This window comes from Protopterus annectens, chromosome 2.part0, assembly GCF_019279795.1.
Source record: "Protopterus annectens isolate FY-2018-M chromosome 2.part0, PAN1.0, whole genome shotgun sequence".
Lineage (NCBI taxonomy): Eukaryota > Metazoa > Chordata > Ceratodontiformes > Protopteridae > Protopterus > Protopterus annectens.
In genome coordinates, this window is record NC_056728.1 from 1,166,014,362 (window position 1) to 1,166,030,405 (window position 16,044).

General features: G+C 44.2%; 1 protein-coding gene across 1 annotated transcript in view; it reads right to left on the reverse strand.

The window, feature by feature from the left end:
• Positions 1-16,044, reverse strand: part of SMARCAD1 (SWI/SNF-related, matrix-associated actin-dependent regulator of chromatin, subfamily a, containing DEAD/H box 1) — a 3,333,959-nt gene that overhangs the window by 1,052,868 nt on the left and 2,265,047 nt on the right. The window lies entirely within an intron of this gene.

The window sequence follows — 16,044 nt, forward strand, 5'->3', positions numbered from 1 at the left end:
TTCTATGAGGCACACCTCATCACCAAGGGCTTTTCATCCAGAAAAAAGGAGGTCATTGTCCCACTGTACTCATCCCTCATTAGACCCATTATAGAGTATAATGCCCCGTTTGGTATGTACCTCACAAGACATCTGCAACAGCTGGAAAGGCCACAGAAATACCTCAGTAAAAGAATCACAGGCCTAAAGCAGATGCCATATACTGACCGTCTAAAAAACTCCAGCTATACTCTGTGGCATATCGCCTACTCAGAGGCGATCTCTGGTAACATACAAGGCCATGTCAAACCCTGAGCTGTTGGACATGCTCCACTTAAAGAAATCCCAATCCCTCAGAGCCACACACTCCAGGGATCTAAAACTGGTCATCACAATGAACAAAACATGCTGGAGGGATACGTTCCTGACCCAGAGACTACCCATACTCTGGAACAGACTGCCCATACATGTCAAGCAGAGTGCCTCACTGGCCCTCTTCAAAAGGAACCTTGATGACTGGATGGGAGATATTACACTGACTAGCATGAGACAGTGACACAGAAACAGGTAACCAACTAGAATTCTGAACGGTAGTGGAATGAAGCTGTTACCTAGAGTAAGTGTGATAAAGCAAAATACTTTATTAATAATTAATTGACTAGAGGTAGGTATTTTGGAAGAAACTTGGCATGGCTATGGAAAGAATATATTACACTCTGGGTACAATGACTTGTATTGCAACTAATCTATAAGTTTGAGGGGTGAGAATCTGAATCAATGCAGCAGGTTCTAAGTTGCTTACTGACACTGTCAGCAGTATTTCTTTACGTTGTTTAAGGCTAAGTCATAATCCATGAGAGGTCCTATGTATATATTTGTTAACAGAGGTACAGCACTGATCTCTCTGGACCATGTTCAGGCTCACCCCAACAGAAAGAGAATACACAGCAAAAACATGGAAAAAGTATAAAAACAAGAATATACAAAAGCAATAAGAGACAAAAAAATTACACAATATAAGAAATTAGAAATGCAATAAAAACAATAACAAAACACCATGTTGGGGCATCTGACATAGACCTTGCTCTAGTAGAAGAGATCTTCAGGTGATGTGTCACATTATTTACAAATGTGCAAAGTGAGTAAATTCTTGTCATGTGATTTTAGATATCTACACTGGCCAGATCTCAGTAATATTGTCCTTATTGTAAGTATTTGTAGTCTGCATGGTTGAAGACAATATATTAATTCTCTCATGAATATTGAGGATATTATGACAGTTGTGTGTTTAGGAATGGATTCCCATATTTTGGGTGCCATGACTAACAATGCGTCTTCTGTTTGAAATGAACAGGACAAGAGGGTTAGAAGTGGAGGTGGACAGATGGTTACCTTTCAGACAGTTTGCTGACAAAGAATGGGAAAGATTTCCATACTGGCAAGTTTAAACATAATGAAGCCTAGGAGGGTAGTTCTTTATTGAAAGGGAAGACATTCGGCTTTAGTTAAAGTGTTGTGTTAATGTTCTATCCTGAGGGAGATAAATCGGCAAATGTTATTTGAGGTGGATTGGAGTATATAGGGATTTCTTGCTGAAATAGACACAATAAAGAGGAGTCCATATTCTAGTTGTGGTAAAAGGGCCCCCTTTCTAATGGTAACCCCACCTTGCGGAGACAGGGTGTTGAGATATTTAGCCCAAAAAAGTTGTTCGCTGACTTTAGCTTTCGTGATTTAGAAGCGACGTTGAAAACAGAGAGTGGTCTAATGAGACACCTGGGTATCTGTAGGTTTGGAGAGTTTTAAGGGGTTCTTCATTATTTACTGTTTAGTATTTGATGGACCTTTTTTTCATACAGGACTTGACTGAATTTCTGAGCCATACCAAAAAAAAAAAAAAAAGAAGTTATGTCTTGCCATAAGTTCCATCTGTGTTGTCAATCTTCACCAATTCTTGACAGTGGGTTCGGTTCTGAACCTCGGAACCGACTCGGTCATATCTTCCAGTTTGCGCTCTCCAAACTCTCGAGCCAGTCCATACCCATAATGCTCCTCACAGACATTACCTCACATCGAGTTTACCCACTAAGAGGTATATATAGAAAACAAAATATGGTCAAAAGAAGTATATATAGAAAACAAAATATGGTCAAAAATAGAAAATGTACAGAACAAGGCCATATAGGAGTCCTTAAAGGAAATAAGCTGAGGACTAATCCGGTCTACTAAGAGTCTCAGGATGGAGGAAGGTGGATGGGGATGTCAAGGATTAGCGAACATCGACAACACAGATGGAATGTTATGGTAAGACATAACTTCTTTACCTGATGTTGTCAATCTTCACCCAATCCTTGACAGTGGGACAGAATCCCCAGCTACTTTAGCTTTGGGAGGTCTCAAGGAAGAATATTCCTAAGCACCATAGAGCCAAAGGATGCTTGGCCCTTCGACACCTGATCTAATTTGTAATGAGTGATAAAGGTTTGATGAGAAGACCATGTGGCTGCTGTACAGATGTTATCTAGAGCAGCTCTGGCATGAAAAACTGCTGATGTCGCCGCAGCTCTAGTTGAATGGGTTTGAAATGGTTTGGAAAGTTGAAGTCCTTTAGAGAGATAGATGAACATTATGCAGTCTCTGAGCCATTTAGCTAAAGTAACCTTAGCAACGGGATTACCATATGGAGGGAAGAGAATGCTACAACAAATAACTGACCCGATTTCTAAATTCTTTAGTCCTGTGAAGATAAAAATGTAGTTGTCTGGCAACATCTAGTAAAGGAAGGGCATATTCCTCTGTTAGAAAAATTAGGGAAAAAGAATGGTAATTGATTAATGTTGGTTTCGGTGACTACTTTTGGTAGAAAGGATGGAATTGTTCTGAGTGCGACTCTATCTTTATGAAAATTTACGTAAGGCGATTTGCATGATAGGACCTGCAACTCAGAAACCCTTCTTGCAGAAGTAATAGCCACCAAAAATAACATCTTCCAGGATAAATATTTCATATCACAAGATGCTAATGGTTCAAAAGGGGTCTTAGTAAGAGCTTGAAGAACCACAGTTAGATCCCAAGGGAGAGCTGGTTCTTTAAATGGGGGTTTTAGTATCAGGAGTCCCTTTAAGAAAGCTTTTCAAAGCTTGTGAGACATTAGTGAAGAGTCATTCAAGCCTGAATGGAAATTTGAAATTGCTGCCAGATGAACTTTTATTGTACATGCAGCGGAACCAGACTGGAAGAGTGTATTTAGGAAATCCAGAACTTCATGAATGGGACTGGTATAAGGTTCCAGTCCTTTATTCAAAGTCCATCTAGTAAATTTTTTCCATATGATTTGATACAGTTTTCTAGTAGAAGGCTCGTGATGAGCAATAATAATACTGTGGACAGGAAAAGGAAAGGATGCATGGCAATCATGGGAATTGGAGAAGCCATGCAGTGAGCTTGAGATGCTGGAGATTTGGATGACCTATGCCCTTAGGGTGAGTAAGCAGATCTGGAACTGGGTCCAAAATCCATGGTTTCTGTATTAGAGGAGGCCAAAAGAAGGGAAACCAGGCTTGTCGAGGCCAGAAGGGATCATGAATATCACTGAATTCTCTATCCTTTTGGCTTTCTTTAGGAATTGTGATATGAGAAGAGTGGGGGGAAAGCCATATAACAGACCAGGAGGCCAATCGTGGAATAGAGCATCTCTGGGTGACTCCCCCAGAGGGGGGATTAGGGCAAACTAAAGTCTTCACTTGTTCAGGGAAAGGCAAAGGTAGCAGCAAGGATGGCTCCAATGGCGCTCATCACTACAGGATTTAGAGACCACTCGTGAGCCATGAAAACAGTCCTGCTTAATTTGTCTGCTATCACGTTAGAACTTTCTGGAATGTGCGTTGCTATCAGAAAGCGGTTGGAAGAAATTGCCCATTGCCAAACTGTGAGTGTTTCTCAATACAGTGGGTAAGATTTGGTTCCCCTTGTTAGTTTATATACCAGACTACCAAAATGTTGCCTGTCTGAATCGCTACTGTCACGGGAGGAAAAGCATCTTGGAATGCTTGCAACGCTGACAGCACTGCCCTCATTTCCAGAACACTGATGTGCAAGTTGGCCTCCAATTGGGACCACGTGCCTTGGACTGTCCTTCCCAGATAATGCCCCCCCCCACTCTATCTGGGAAGCATCAGTGATCACTATGGCATGGGGCTGAGGAAAAATGAATAGCTGGCCCAAGAGAATCTGGTTGGAGTGTAGCCACCATTTGAGATCCTGTTTGCAATGGCTGGTAATCAAAACTAGATGAGCCATTGGATGATGTATCAGAGACCATTGGGATGCTAGTGATCACTGCAGGATTCACATAAGGAACCTCGCCAGAGGAACCAGTGTGACTGATACCTCCATGGAGCCTAAGATTTGAAGAACAAGTTTCGCTGGAACCCTGTTGCTTTGAAGAATTTGCCTGACTTGAACTCTGATGCACTGTGGTCTTTCGGGAGGGAGGGATACAGTCCCTGAAATAGAGTCTAAATGAGATCCGATGAAATACAATTGCTGAGAATCTTGAAGGCTGGACATTTTCAAAATTTACTGTTATACCTAGAGATGTACAAATATTTATGGTGTAGTCTCTTGCTTGTTCTAAAAGACGCCTGGCGGTAGCAGTGAGAAGCCGTCATCGAGATACAGAAAGATTCAAAACCCTTGCAGTCTGAGGTGAGCTGCATCCACTGCCATGCATTTGCTGAACACCCTGGGGGCTGTGGTGAGGCCAAAGGGCAGTGCTCTGAATTGGAAATGACTGGCTCCCAGCCAGAAGCGTAGAAACCTCCTGGAGCTTTTTTCCATTTTTATGTGATAATAAGCATCTTTGAGGTCTATAGAGCACATCCAGTTGTCTTTTTCCAAGAAAGGAAATATTGACTGAACCTAGACCATCTGGAATTTGGTTTGGTGGAGTGCCTTGTTGGCTGAGATCCAGAATGGGTCCTCCAGTCCTCCATTTTTCTGGGCACTAAAGAATCCTGAGTAATCCTCGGCTCCTATTTGGTCTGGTGGGACTGTCTGGATGACGCATTTGTCGAGCAGTTTTTGAATTTCTAAGACTGCTGCTTCCCTTTCATTGAATGGAACATCTGGAAGCCTTTTTGGGTTGTTGTACTCATAACTGGAATTTTGCAACCTCTGGGTATTATTCCCTGTACCCATTTGTCCAACGATATCAACTGCTAGGCAGGTTGATGCAGAGATAATCGCCCCCAACTGCCTCCAGTGGAAGGCAATCTGGCCCCTGTTCGGGGATGCTGATAGGAAGTTCCAGAGAAGGATTCTCTGGACCCCTGATTTTGAGGTCCACTTCTGCCCCTAGGGTGGTGTCTTCCATTGCTTCCCCCTCTGCCCAGGGGGAAGCCTTTGCCTCGTGAGTCTTGGAAAGACCCTTTGGATATTTTAAACTATAGTCTCCTACTTCTTTTGTTCCTAGAATAACGTCTCGGAGGACTGGAGAAATGTATGCCTATGGCAGATAGGGTCTTGCCATCTTTCTCACATCTGGCTAAGGTGTCTTTTACCTTGGGGCCAAAAAGGGTAGATCCATCAAAAGGACCACTGATGAATGATGCTTTAAATGCCTCCGCAAAGTCGCACAAGTGCATCCACTAATGCCTTCTAATGGCTATGCCTGAACACGCTGCTCTAGTCATCCCTTCAGCTGCGTGGGCAATGAGCCTCATGGACGAACTGGAAACAGCATCTAGGGTTACAAGCTGAGAGAAAACTTTGGCATGGACCCCTGCAGCCACTGCTCCCGACAGAGTATTTGAAAGCTCTTTGATCAAGTCTCTCTGTAATCTGGTAATGTGTGTCATATAATTCAGGGATCGTTGAAGCATAAACATGCTTCCCAAATCTATCCAACGTCCTAGACTCCTTGTTAGCAGGATGGATAGTCGGATTCTCTTCAGAGAGTTCCTTTTTGGTGGCAGCCGTTATCAGCATGGCATCAAAAGGAATCCCTTTAGAAAAATGTGGTTCATCCTTAGGGGCTAATATATGGTCAGGTCTCTTGGGTATAGGCTCTATGGAGTCGGGCATCTTCCACGGCCTCTGAGTGATCAATTTAATAAGATCGCCAGCGGGCGGAGAGATCGTAGTAGTAGAGGGTTAGGCACAAAAAGCCTCCAGGTATACTGATTCTTCCGAAGAAGGTTGAATAGAGGACCAACCACCACTCTGTTTCAGGATTTCTAGGATGTCCCCGAAGGAATCATCATTAGGGGGTGACCTGGGGGAAACTTCACCCTCATCAAAATCAGTATCTTCAGTGAAGAACTCTTCTGGGGAGTCCAGGTGCTCCCTCTTATACTTCTTCACAGGGACTCCTCATGGGGATGATCTGGGGAAGTGTCCAAAGGGGAGACGACTAAAGTGGGAGTCACCTGGGACTTTTGTGCCCAGGGATGAGATTGATGGAAGCTCAGGCCAAAAGGAAGTAGAAATCTGCCCCGAAAGGGATGGCAAAGACAGAGTCCCCAATAAACAATGCCTTCTCCATTATCCTAAAGGATGCCCCCCCCTGCCCTGTAGAGGAATGGGAGCCCAGAATTGAAATGGACTCCTTCGGAATCAGGGTCACACCCTGCACCGAGGAGGCAGCCCCTGAAACATAAGCCTCGGTTGATCCTACAAGGGCCGAGGTACCAAGGGACATGGATGGTTCAGAAGGAAACAAAATCGATCCAAGCCCCTTGGCCCTGACCAGAGAATGACGACCCCAGGAGACCTCTGGTGCCGAAGGCTTGGAGGAACTCAGGGCAACTCTCGGAACCAGAGAAGAGGATGCTACCAGAACCGAAACAGTCGATGCCAGAGGAGTTGAAAATGAGGGCTCCAAGTTCCTGATAGGAATTGGAGGAGGAGGGTATGGAGGAGTCATAGCTAGACAAGTTCCAGGGCCAACGTGGCTAGAAACTGAGGGTAATCCTCTGGCCGTCAAGAGCTGATCCACGAGTCTCAAAATATCAGCTTCGGAAAGACTCTTAGAACGGATAGAAGATGAGGAGGGAGATTTTGGGGTTCTCGATTCCACAAAGGGGCTGGGTGGCAGACCTTTAAAAGGGTCACTGGAGGGAGAATATTCGGTTCTTGGTAGTTGTGGTAGCTTCGGCACCGAGGAATCTGTCAGTGCAGAAGACGACGTTTTCAGTTCAAAAGAGGGCTCGTGTCTGGAACCAGATAAATCTTCCGGTGCTGAGGAACTCTTTGGTACCGAGGTTGACTTAGGCATTTTCTTAGACGGTCCCAGAGGTCCTTGAAACTGAAGACAGCCTTTTCTTTGAAACTAAAGAAGAAGAAGAAGTGGTAGCTTCAACTCTAGACTCAGATAAGGTCTCATGAAATCCTGTTTTAAGAAGTCCCTTTAATATTAAGTTGTTTTTCCTTTCAGTCAGGGTTCACGTAGAGAACCCATGACACACTGAACAGTCTTCCTGCAAGTGGATCTTTCTCAGGCAATAGACACATAAGGTGTGACCGTCGGAATTAGGCACCCTGCCTTCATATTTCTGGCACCTTTTAAAGCCTAAGGTGCCTTTAACAAATTTAACAGGAAAAGGTTGCTGTTTGTGGTCAGCCATTATAATGAAAATAACTGTCAAACAGTCACGCAGACAAGACAGACACAGAGAAGAAGCAAAGAAAAGTTTTTTTTTTTTTTTTTTGTAGATTACAAGTAGGAGATACCAATGATGGTATTTTAGAATACCTAAACAGGTAATACGGAAGAGAAGAAAGTACCAGCAATGGTACTTAAGCTCTACCAATGGTATGAAAGGGAAAGAAACAGAATAAACAGTTACGATAGGTTGAGAGGAGCGGGAAGATAGTGCAAGAGGAACTAGACAGGAATTTATTGAAAAAGGGTATAAGGAAAGACGTTAAATAGAAAAATAACTCACTGTTATAGCCAAGGCTGCAGGCAAACAGAGGACAATTCATTAGAAGCAGGCTAGTTAAGCTAATCACCCAAAAACAAGGTGGAGTAAAAATTTTGGGATCCCCCTCACCCATAAAGTGGCAGCTGAGGTCAAACCTCCCCTGATTCCAAGGTTTTCAGCTCAGTGTAAATCCATATGACGGGTCGAGGGAGTGGCAGAAGAACACAATGGACTCAAGGAGGTTCAGGCCAGGACCTGGCTTCCATATGCTTGTCTTTCTTGTGGTGATGTTCTGACTTACTCTTGAGGCTATGTGAATGACGATTCCACAATACTTCTAGAGAAAACATTCAGATTTCTACCATCCGCAAGCAGTGGGCTAAAACTCTTTCCTTCACTGTCTGACGTTAATCTGCAAGTATTTGTGAAGACTTCTTGGCATTCTGCTGTATTACACGACAGTACAGGCAGCAATGAGGGTCTTGGCTGGTAATCTTTTGGCCATACCAATGATTGGTAGAGTGCATATACATACTAACATAACTTTATTAATGATATCAAGACGCAAGATGTGAAGTAAATGAATAGCAAAAAAGAGCTGCAAACTCTGGGAACACTCATCCTTATGTAGCAGCATGAAGTATCACAGGTTGTATCACAAAAGGCACAAAGATGCTCCTGAGAGTTATTTTGTCGAAAAGATGTGGAATTCTGAACAGTGTAAAGGAAATATCTAGAAAAGGAACTAATTCAGAAGCAGATTCAAAATTAAATCTCTGCTATAGTTCTTCTAAAAAAACATCATTTGTACCTCTACATCCTGTCCCCGTGTCATGACAGAGACCGGCAGAATGATAAGAGTGATTCTCCCAAATGAGGGAAACGATACATTTTATTCCTCAAATCTGGAAAAAAGTACAGTTTTGTACCTACCATAAATGTAGATGTTCGAGTGTTCACACTGCTGCAGTCATTACACTTGGGTTATCCTGCCGTCAGGCGGTCCCGCAGTCGGCCAGAGTTCCAAAATCTTGGTCCGGCGTCGGTTGCTGTCGCTTCTTCCCTCACGTCAGTGCGCCAGGGGTATATATAAGATGCATCCAACGCCATTTTCTTCAGGTTTTCTTGCCCCAGATGTCAGGTGCCCCCAACAGGTAGGCAATACATATTACTAATAAAAAATATACATATAAAAATAAAAACAATACCTTCAGTTACAAGCAAATACACCACAAAGGTTGTATAGGATAGAAAGGTATAGATAAGTCCAGCTAGTTCAGAGGGGATGGAGGGAGGGTAACCTGGACTGCAGCAGTGTGAACACTCGAACATCTACATTTATGGTAGGTACAAAACTGTACTATGTTCATCGTGTTACACTGCTGCAGTCATTACACTTGGGTAGAATCCCAAAGCTAAGGTTGGGTGGCTGGTCTATAAAGAGTTAGGATTGGCTATGAGGCCCTGCAGAACTGCAGTGGCAAATCCTGCTCTGGATTTAGAGTAAAGAGGCAGGTGGTAATGCTTGGTAAAGGTGTGCACTGAACTCCAAGTTGCAGCCTCCAAAATTTCCTTGGTAAGTACCCCTCTGAGAAAGGCTGCTGAAGTGGCTGTTGCCCTGGTGGAATGTGGCCTAATGGTATTTGGGACTGATTTTCCATGCTGTGTGCAGCAGTAACGAATACAGTGTCCTATCCATTTGGAAATAGTCTGCTTTGAGATAGCCTTGCCCTGTGATCCCGCAGCATATGCTACAAACAGTTGCTCAGTTTTCCTGAAAGCTTTTGTTTTGTCCAAGTAGAAGCGTAGCTGCCTGTGGATGTCCAAAGAATGCAGAAGTTTCTCCCCTTTATTCTGGGGGTTTGGATAAAAAGTTGGCAAATGGATGGTTTGGTTGAGAGCCACAGTAGATACCACCTTTGGCATAAAGGTAGGGTTTGTCCTTAAAGAAACCCTGTCCTGATGAAAAATTATAAAAGGTTCCACTGCCATTAAAGCCTGTAGCTCTGAGACTCTTCGTGCTGGTTACTGCCAGGAGCAGAGCTGTTTTCCATGATAAAAATTTTAGATCGGCTGTATTGGCTGGCTCAAAAGGTGGCAGGGTCAGTTTTTCCAAAATGAAATTGAGGTCCCAAGTCGGTGTTGGTGCTCTTCGGGGCGGTCTTATGTTTTTTGCCCCTCTGAGGTTCTGCTTTAGCAAAGGATGAGAGAATAAAGGAGGATCCGTGTTGTAATGTGCCAAAATGGCAGAGGCGTGGATCTTAATTGATGAGAAGGATAGGCCTCTGTCCAGCATCTCAGTTAAGTATTGTAAAATCTGAGGAATGTTTGGAACAAGAGGGTCAATGTTTTGAGCCTGGTTCCAGGCGCAGAATCTCTTCCATTTTTCTGACTAAGCTTTAGAGAGAGGTGTTGCCTGTTTGGCTAATGTATCTGCCATGCAGCTAGGTTTAGGGTTTTGAGCTGTCCGTGCAGGATCTGATTGTTTTGTTGAGTCAGAAGGTGTGGAATTTGAGGCAAAATCCATGGTGGTCCTTCAGCCAAGCTCCTTAAGATAGGGTACAATTGCTGGCGTGGCCAGTCTGGAGCAATCGTTTTTCCAGCTGAACAGGAGAGCGTCCACTTTCCATGCTTGTTTGTGAAAAGTCCTTGTGCAGATTTTTTGTAGTTGGCAATTCAGTGGGGAGACAAAAAGTTCTATGTCTGGGCATCCCCATTTTTGTGCTACCATGCTGAAGATTTGTGGATTCAACTTCCATTCGTGAGGGTCCATGATATTTCTGCTTAGATCGTCTGCCAGAGTATTTTTCTTTCCTGGCAGGAATTGTGCTTGCAGGTGAACTTGATACGTTAGAGCTGTGTTCCACAAGGTCATGGCTTGCCTGCATAGGGGATAAGAATGAGTGCCCCCTTGCTTATGTACCACATTACTGTGGTGTTGTCTGTCTTTAGCAGTAATTGTCCTGGATGCAGAAGGTCCTTGAAAGCCGTTAGGGCATTTTGAACAGCCAACATCTCTTTTTGATTGATGTGAAAATGCATCTGGTCTGTGGTCCACTTGCCCTGAATGCATTTTCCTGCCATGTGTGCTCCCCCAGGCGTAATCCGAAGCACCTGTTGTTAGAGTTTGCCTGGCTGTTGGTTGGGTAAAAGGCTGACCCTTGTTTAGGTGACATGCCTGTGCCCACCATCGAAACTCCTGTTGTAGGCAGGGTATCATTGGTATTACTGCTTCTAAACTGTGAGAGTGTTGAGTCCAAACACTTTTTAGGTACCATTGTAACTTCCTCATATGCAGTCTGGCATATGGTATTAGTAGAATGCAGGATACCATGAATCCCAGGGCCTGCAGAATTTTTCTTGCAGGGAGATGGGACTTTTTTGCCAGTAACTGAAAATATTGAGTTAGTTGAACTTGTTTGTCTGGTGTGAGGTAAGCCATCTGGGCCGTTGTATTTAAGCTGGCACCCAGGAATATAATCTGTTGCGAGGGCACTAGTTTTGACTTCCTTTCGTTTACTGTGTACCCTACAGAAATTAGCAACCTTTTTACAAATGCCAGATGCTGTAGAAGAATGTCCTTTGTCTCTGCTTGAATGAGGCAGTCGTCCAGGTATGGATATATTTGAATTCCTTTTTGTCTGCAAAATGCAATTACTGGTGCCAGGCACTTTGTGAAGACCCTGGGCGCAGTAGATAAGCCAAAGGGCAGTGCAGAGAATTGGTAGTGTATTGTACCAGCTTTGAATCGGAGGTATCTTCTGCAATTTTGTCTGATAGGGACATGCAGGTATGTCTCTTTGAGGTCCAGCGTAACAAGCCAAGCCTTCTTGCCCAGCATGGGTAGAAGCTGCTGTAATGTCAACATTTTGAATTTTGGAATATCCAGGTAAGTATTCAGAATTGAAAGGTCTAGTATGGACCTCCAGGCATTGTCCTTTCTGGGGACCAGGAGGATCTTGAGTAAAATCCTTGTTCTTGTTCCTGTTGTGGTACTTTTTGAATAGCTCTCATGTCCATGAGGGCTGAAATTTGTTTGTGTGCCTCTGCCCATTGATTTTGTGGCAGGTCTGGCATTCCTTTTAGCCTTGGTAAAGTATGAAAGTGGAACCTGTAACCTTGAGACACAATATTCAGAACCCATTTGTCTTGGGTGATTGCTTGACAGTTTCGAGAAAAAAGTGCTAGTTTCCCCCCTAAGGGGGCTTCCAAAAGGGACGTGCTTGGCGTACGAAGGGGAAAGTCATTGTGACTGTTTCCTGTAAGGCTGAGATTTGTCTTCACCTCCTTTTGGGGTTGAGGTGCCCCACTGTCGTCGTCTGTTTGAGCCTTGGGGTTGAGATCTGCCGCTTGGGCGTCTGTATCTGCCTCTCTGTGGCCTGTCTGACACTGGAAAGGACCAATTCTTTGTTGGCCAATTTCTGCTAAACCGAGGTGGCTGTACCTGTAAGAAATCCTGGACTGTTTGCATAGATTTAGCTTTATCCTCCATTTTCTTTAACACCTCTTCTGCCTTAACACCAAACAAGGTATCATGCAGTAAAGGAGCATCCAATAATTTTGCCTTAACATGATCAGGTAAACTCTGTCTCTGTTCTTTTAACCAAGCATGTCTTCGAATCACAGAACCTGTAACTGTGGCTCTACAAGAGGCCTCTAAAGAATCAAAACCACATTGCAGAGTATGTTTTCCCACCTGTTCAACTGCATGAAATAAATCCTGCATTTCTTTACAATCAGGAGCTTCTGAGCTTGCAAGCATTTTCTGTTTTAACTTTGCCATTAAATATTGTTGCTACTTAAGCATGTGAAACTAGCAATTTAAAGCTCTTAACCGCTAAGGTTCCAGAAGTGTATACTTTCTTCCCCCATCTATCCAAAGCACTGGAATCTCTATCAGAGGGTACTGGATTTTTTGCAATGGAAGCCTTAACTCCTTTTGGACCCTGGGAAATAGTTTTTGGATCAGCAGAAGGGTTTTTGTAAAGAAACTTGAGAGTCAGGGACTCTATAGTACCTGTCTGGCTTGGCTGGAGCAGGGGGCAAAGAATCAGGAGATAAGCTGGATTCAGAGAACACATCATCCACTATGTCTAGCACAGGCGGAATAGCCAGCGGCCTGTGCTGAAGCAATAAAAGGAAATCCCTGAGCCTTTTCTTGGATTCTGAGTAATCCTGGCTTTCCCAATGGAAATGCTCCCTCATGGTATGTAAAGTTTCCCCAAGAGAATAATCCTCAGGAGGAGAGGCTGAAGGGATAGATTCTTCAGCATCAGAGTCCTCATGGGGGGGAGAGAGTATCCCTGGTCTGAAGAGGAATTAGAGGAAATGGAAACCTGATCAGAGGAATCATAGTCTGTATCCTGCCTAGGCCTTTTCTCAGGAGGGGGATGGGAACCCCTGATTAGAGTAATGAGGTCTTTGGCCATTTTAAGCATCTGTTTCTTAGGCATGGAGGACTGTCCAAGAGAATGCTGTACTTGTTTCTTTGTCTTTAATGGTATCTTTGTCTTGGCTGTTGTTTTAATGGTAAGTTGTGAAGGTCTGAAAACACCCTCAGAAGCCGATGCCTGCTCAGCGACTCCGGACCCATCTGAGGAATTAGTTTCCATAGGCCCAATACCTTGAGTTTCCAGAGGCCTAATTGTCTCCACGTGGGAGTTGGAAGCGGCCTGTAGCTCTGAGGTAGCGGGTGTCAGGGGCTGCGAAAGCGCCTCACTGAGAACCGGCAACTGGCCTAGAAGAGGTTTCGTCGTCGGTTTTGGACCTCAGATGCCTGTCTTTATCCTTGTCTTTACGTTTTTTCTGTACTGAGGTCGTCGGTTGATCCGACGGCATGGTATAATTGAACCTTCGGCCACAGTAGTGCAAAGCAAAATCAAAACATCTTTTTATAGTGCATTTGTTAAATCTAGCACAAAACCAACAACTAGTGATGCCGTGATCAGGGCCTAGGCATGGAATACAGTAAGAATGGAAGTCCTTATGAGGTATTTGCTTCCCACAAGAAATACAATTATTAACTTTTTCTGACATCGGTCTGAGGCAAGAAAAAAGTTTCCCCAACGGGGTACTTAGCTTTATTGAAGACTTTGGATCTGAAATTTGACTTTGGAAATCTCAGGAGTCGGCCGACCGGCACTTGTGAACTGCTTCTGCTTCAGGCACCGCGCGGCAAGAAAGACTGAAGAAAATGGCATCAGATGCATCTTATATACCCCTGGCGCACTGACGTCAGGGAAGAAGTGACAGCAACCGACGCCAGACCAAGACTTTGGAACTCTGGCCGACTGCGGGACCCCCTGACGGCAGGATAACCCAAGTGTAATGACTGCAGCAGTGTAACACGATGAACATCTTCTGCATGCTCTGGTGGCATGGAAATAGAGAACCCTGACTACAGCCCAGGTGACTTGGGTTTGATTAGTGGCTCCGATGAATGATGGAGCTACATGGAGGGACGGTTGCTACCATCCCTGTTGGGAAGGCTGTTCTTTAAATATTTCCTGTGACAATACCTAGTGGAAGCTGGGGATGTTGGTACTGGGATGTGTGGTCCAAGCGAAGGTAGTAGGAGGATATGGCTGCTGCAGAGGTGGGGCAAAACATTGCACATACTGCCCTCCTCTTGAATATTACCATAGGACAGTAAGGGATGAGGAGTAACAGGGCAGGGTCAAAAAACAGACCTCCTGGTGGATGTAGATGGCTGGAGCCCCAGGACACCCTTAAGATCTGTGCTGGCCTAGTCCAACTGGAAAACCATCGAGGGGAGTTAAGGAGGTGGCTGGTAGATCTGGTGATGAAAGTGACGCACTGGGTAGGGAGCCACAGGATCATGCAGTAGGGAGACCCCCCGCAAAAAAAGAGTCTGGAAAACTTGTGCAGTTGAAGACAACACTAAAGAAGGTTGCATATCTGATACCATTAGTTCCCTTTTCATTTGTCTTAATATCCCTAAGTTGTACTGCAATATGCGAGAGGTCTAGCTGCCCATTCATTTTTTCAAGAGTGAGTAACAAGGGATGTGAGTGGTGCATCATCCAAGATGATCATGGATTTCCCACTTAACCATACTATGTTTCTATGCATATTTACTTGAGGCCTGAAAGGCTGGTATGCAACAGACCACTGTGAGAACATATTTCCAGATTTCCATGAGTGAATCACATTTAACAACTTTGTCCCCTTGAAAAAAAGGTATTTATGTTGATTCTCAGACTCCAGCAGGGAAACAGAGTAGAGCCCACACTCTGGATATTCAACCCCCCCCCCACACACCCACACACACACAACACTCTCCAGAGATAGGCAAGCAGGATTTGCATTATCATCTCTCTCTTCACCAGCACCCAGGCAGTTAACTGAAACCAGGATGTCTGGCTTACAAAGTCAGGACTTTATCCTCTATGCCCTTGACCTGTCAAATTATTCAATATTTTCTTCTCTGAGAGATCAGGTTTGCACAGTTGGGAACTAGGCAGAAGGGGCAGTACATACATGTCAACAGTAATGGAACTTAAAGGTAGCATACAGTGAGCAGGAAAAGAAGGAAAGGAAATCTATAAGTTGAGGGCAGCAGAAAACATTTACATTTTTTTTCAATAAATATGCAACGCAGATGGTGATCCACCTAGCATGCAATCTTTGTCAAAGAAAGGAGAAACTAATGATAAGTAAGAGCTTGCCCAATTTACTAGATCTAACGGATTTGAGGGGAGGGCATCTGAGAAGTATGACGGCAGGGCAACAAATGCTGAAGACAACCAATGAGGCCAGTCTCAATAAAGCTGTACCCATTCTTCCCACCAATAGACTTTATGTCATGGCCTGAGTCATATGAAGAGAACCTCCCAAAGTATATACCTGAAAAAATGCTTCACAGAAATAATCACTCTATCAAATCCTTTTTGTGACTAAAGTAATAGAATGGGCTAAAGAAGCCAACAAGGGAGGAAGGGGGTATCTAGCGCTGTCTCACTCATCCTGGGGAAAGGTGTACTCTGGCCTACTGCAATGCCAGCAGCTACTGGACAGCCAGAAAGAAGAGAAGCAGAGATGCACTGCATGGAGAGTATGGGCCGGGGAAGTATGTTTGGTTCTCCCAAACCATTTCAGCACTATAAGCTTCATGTAGTGC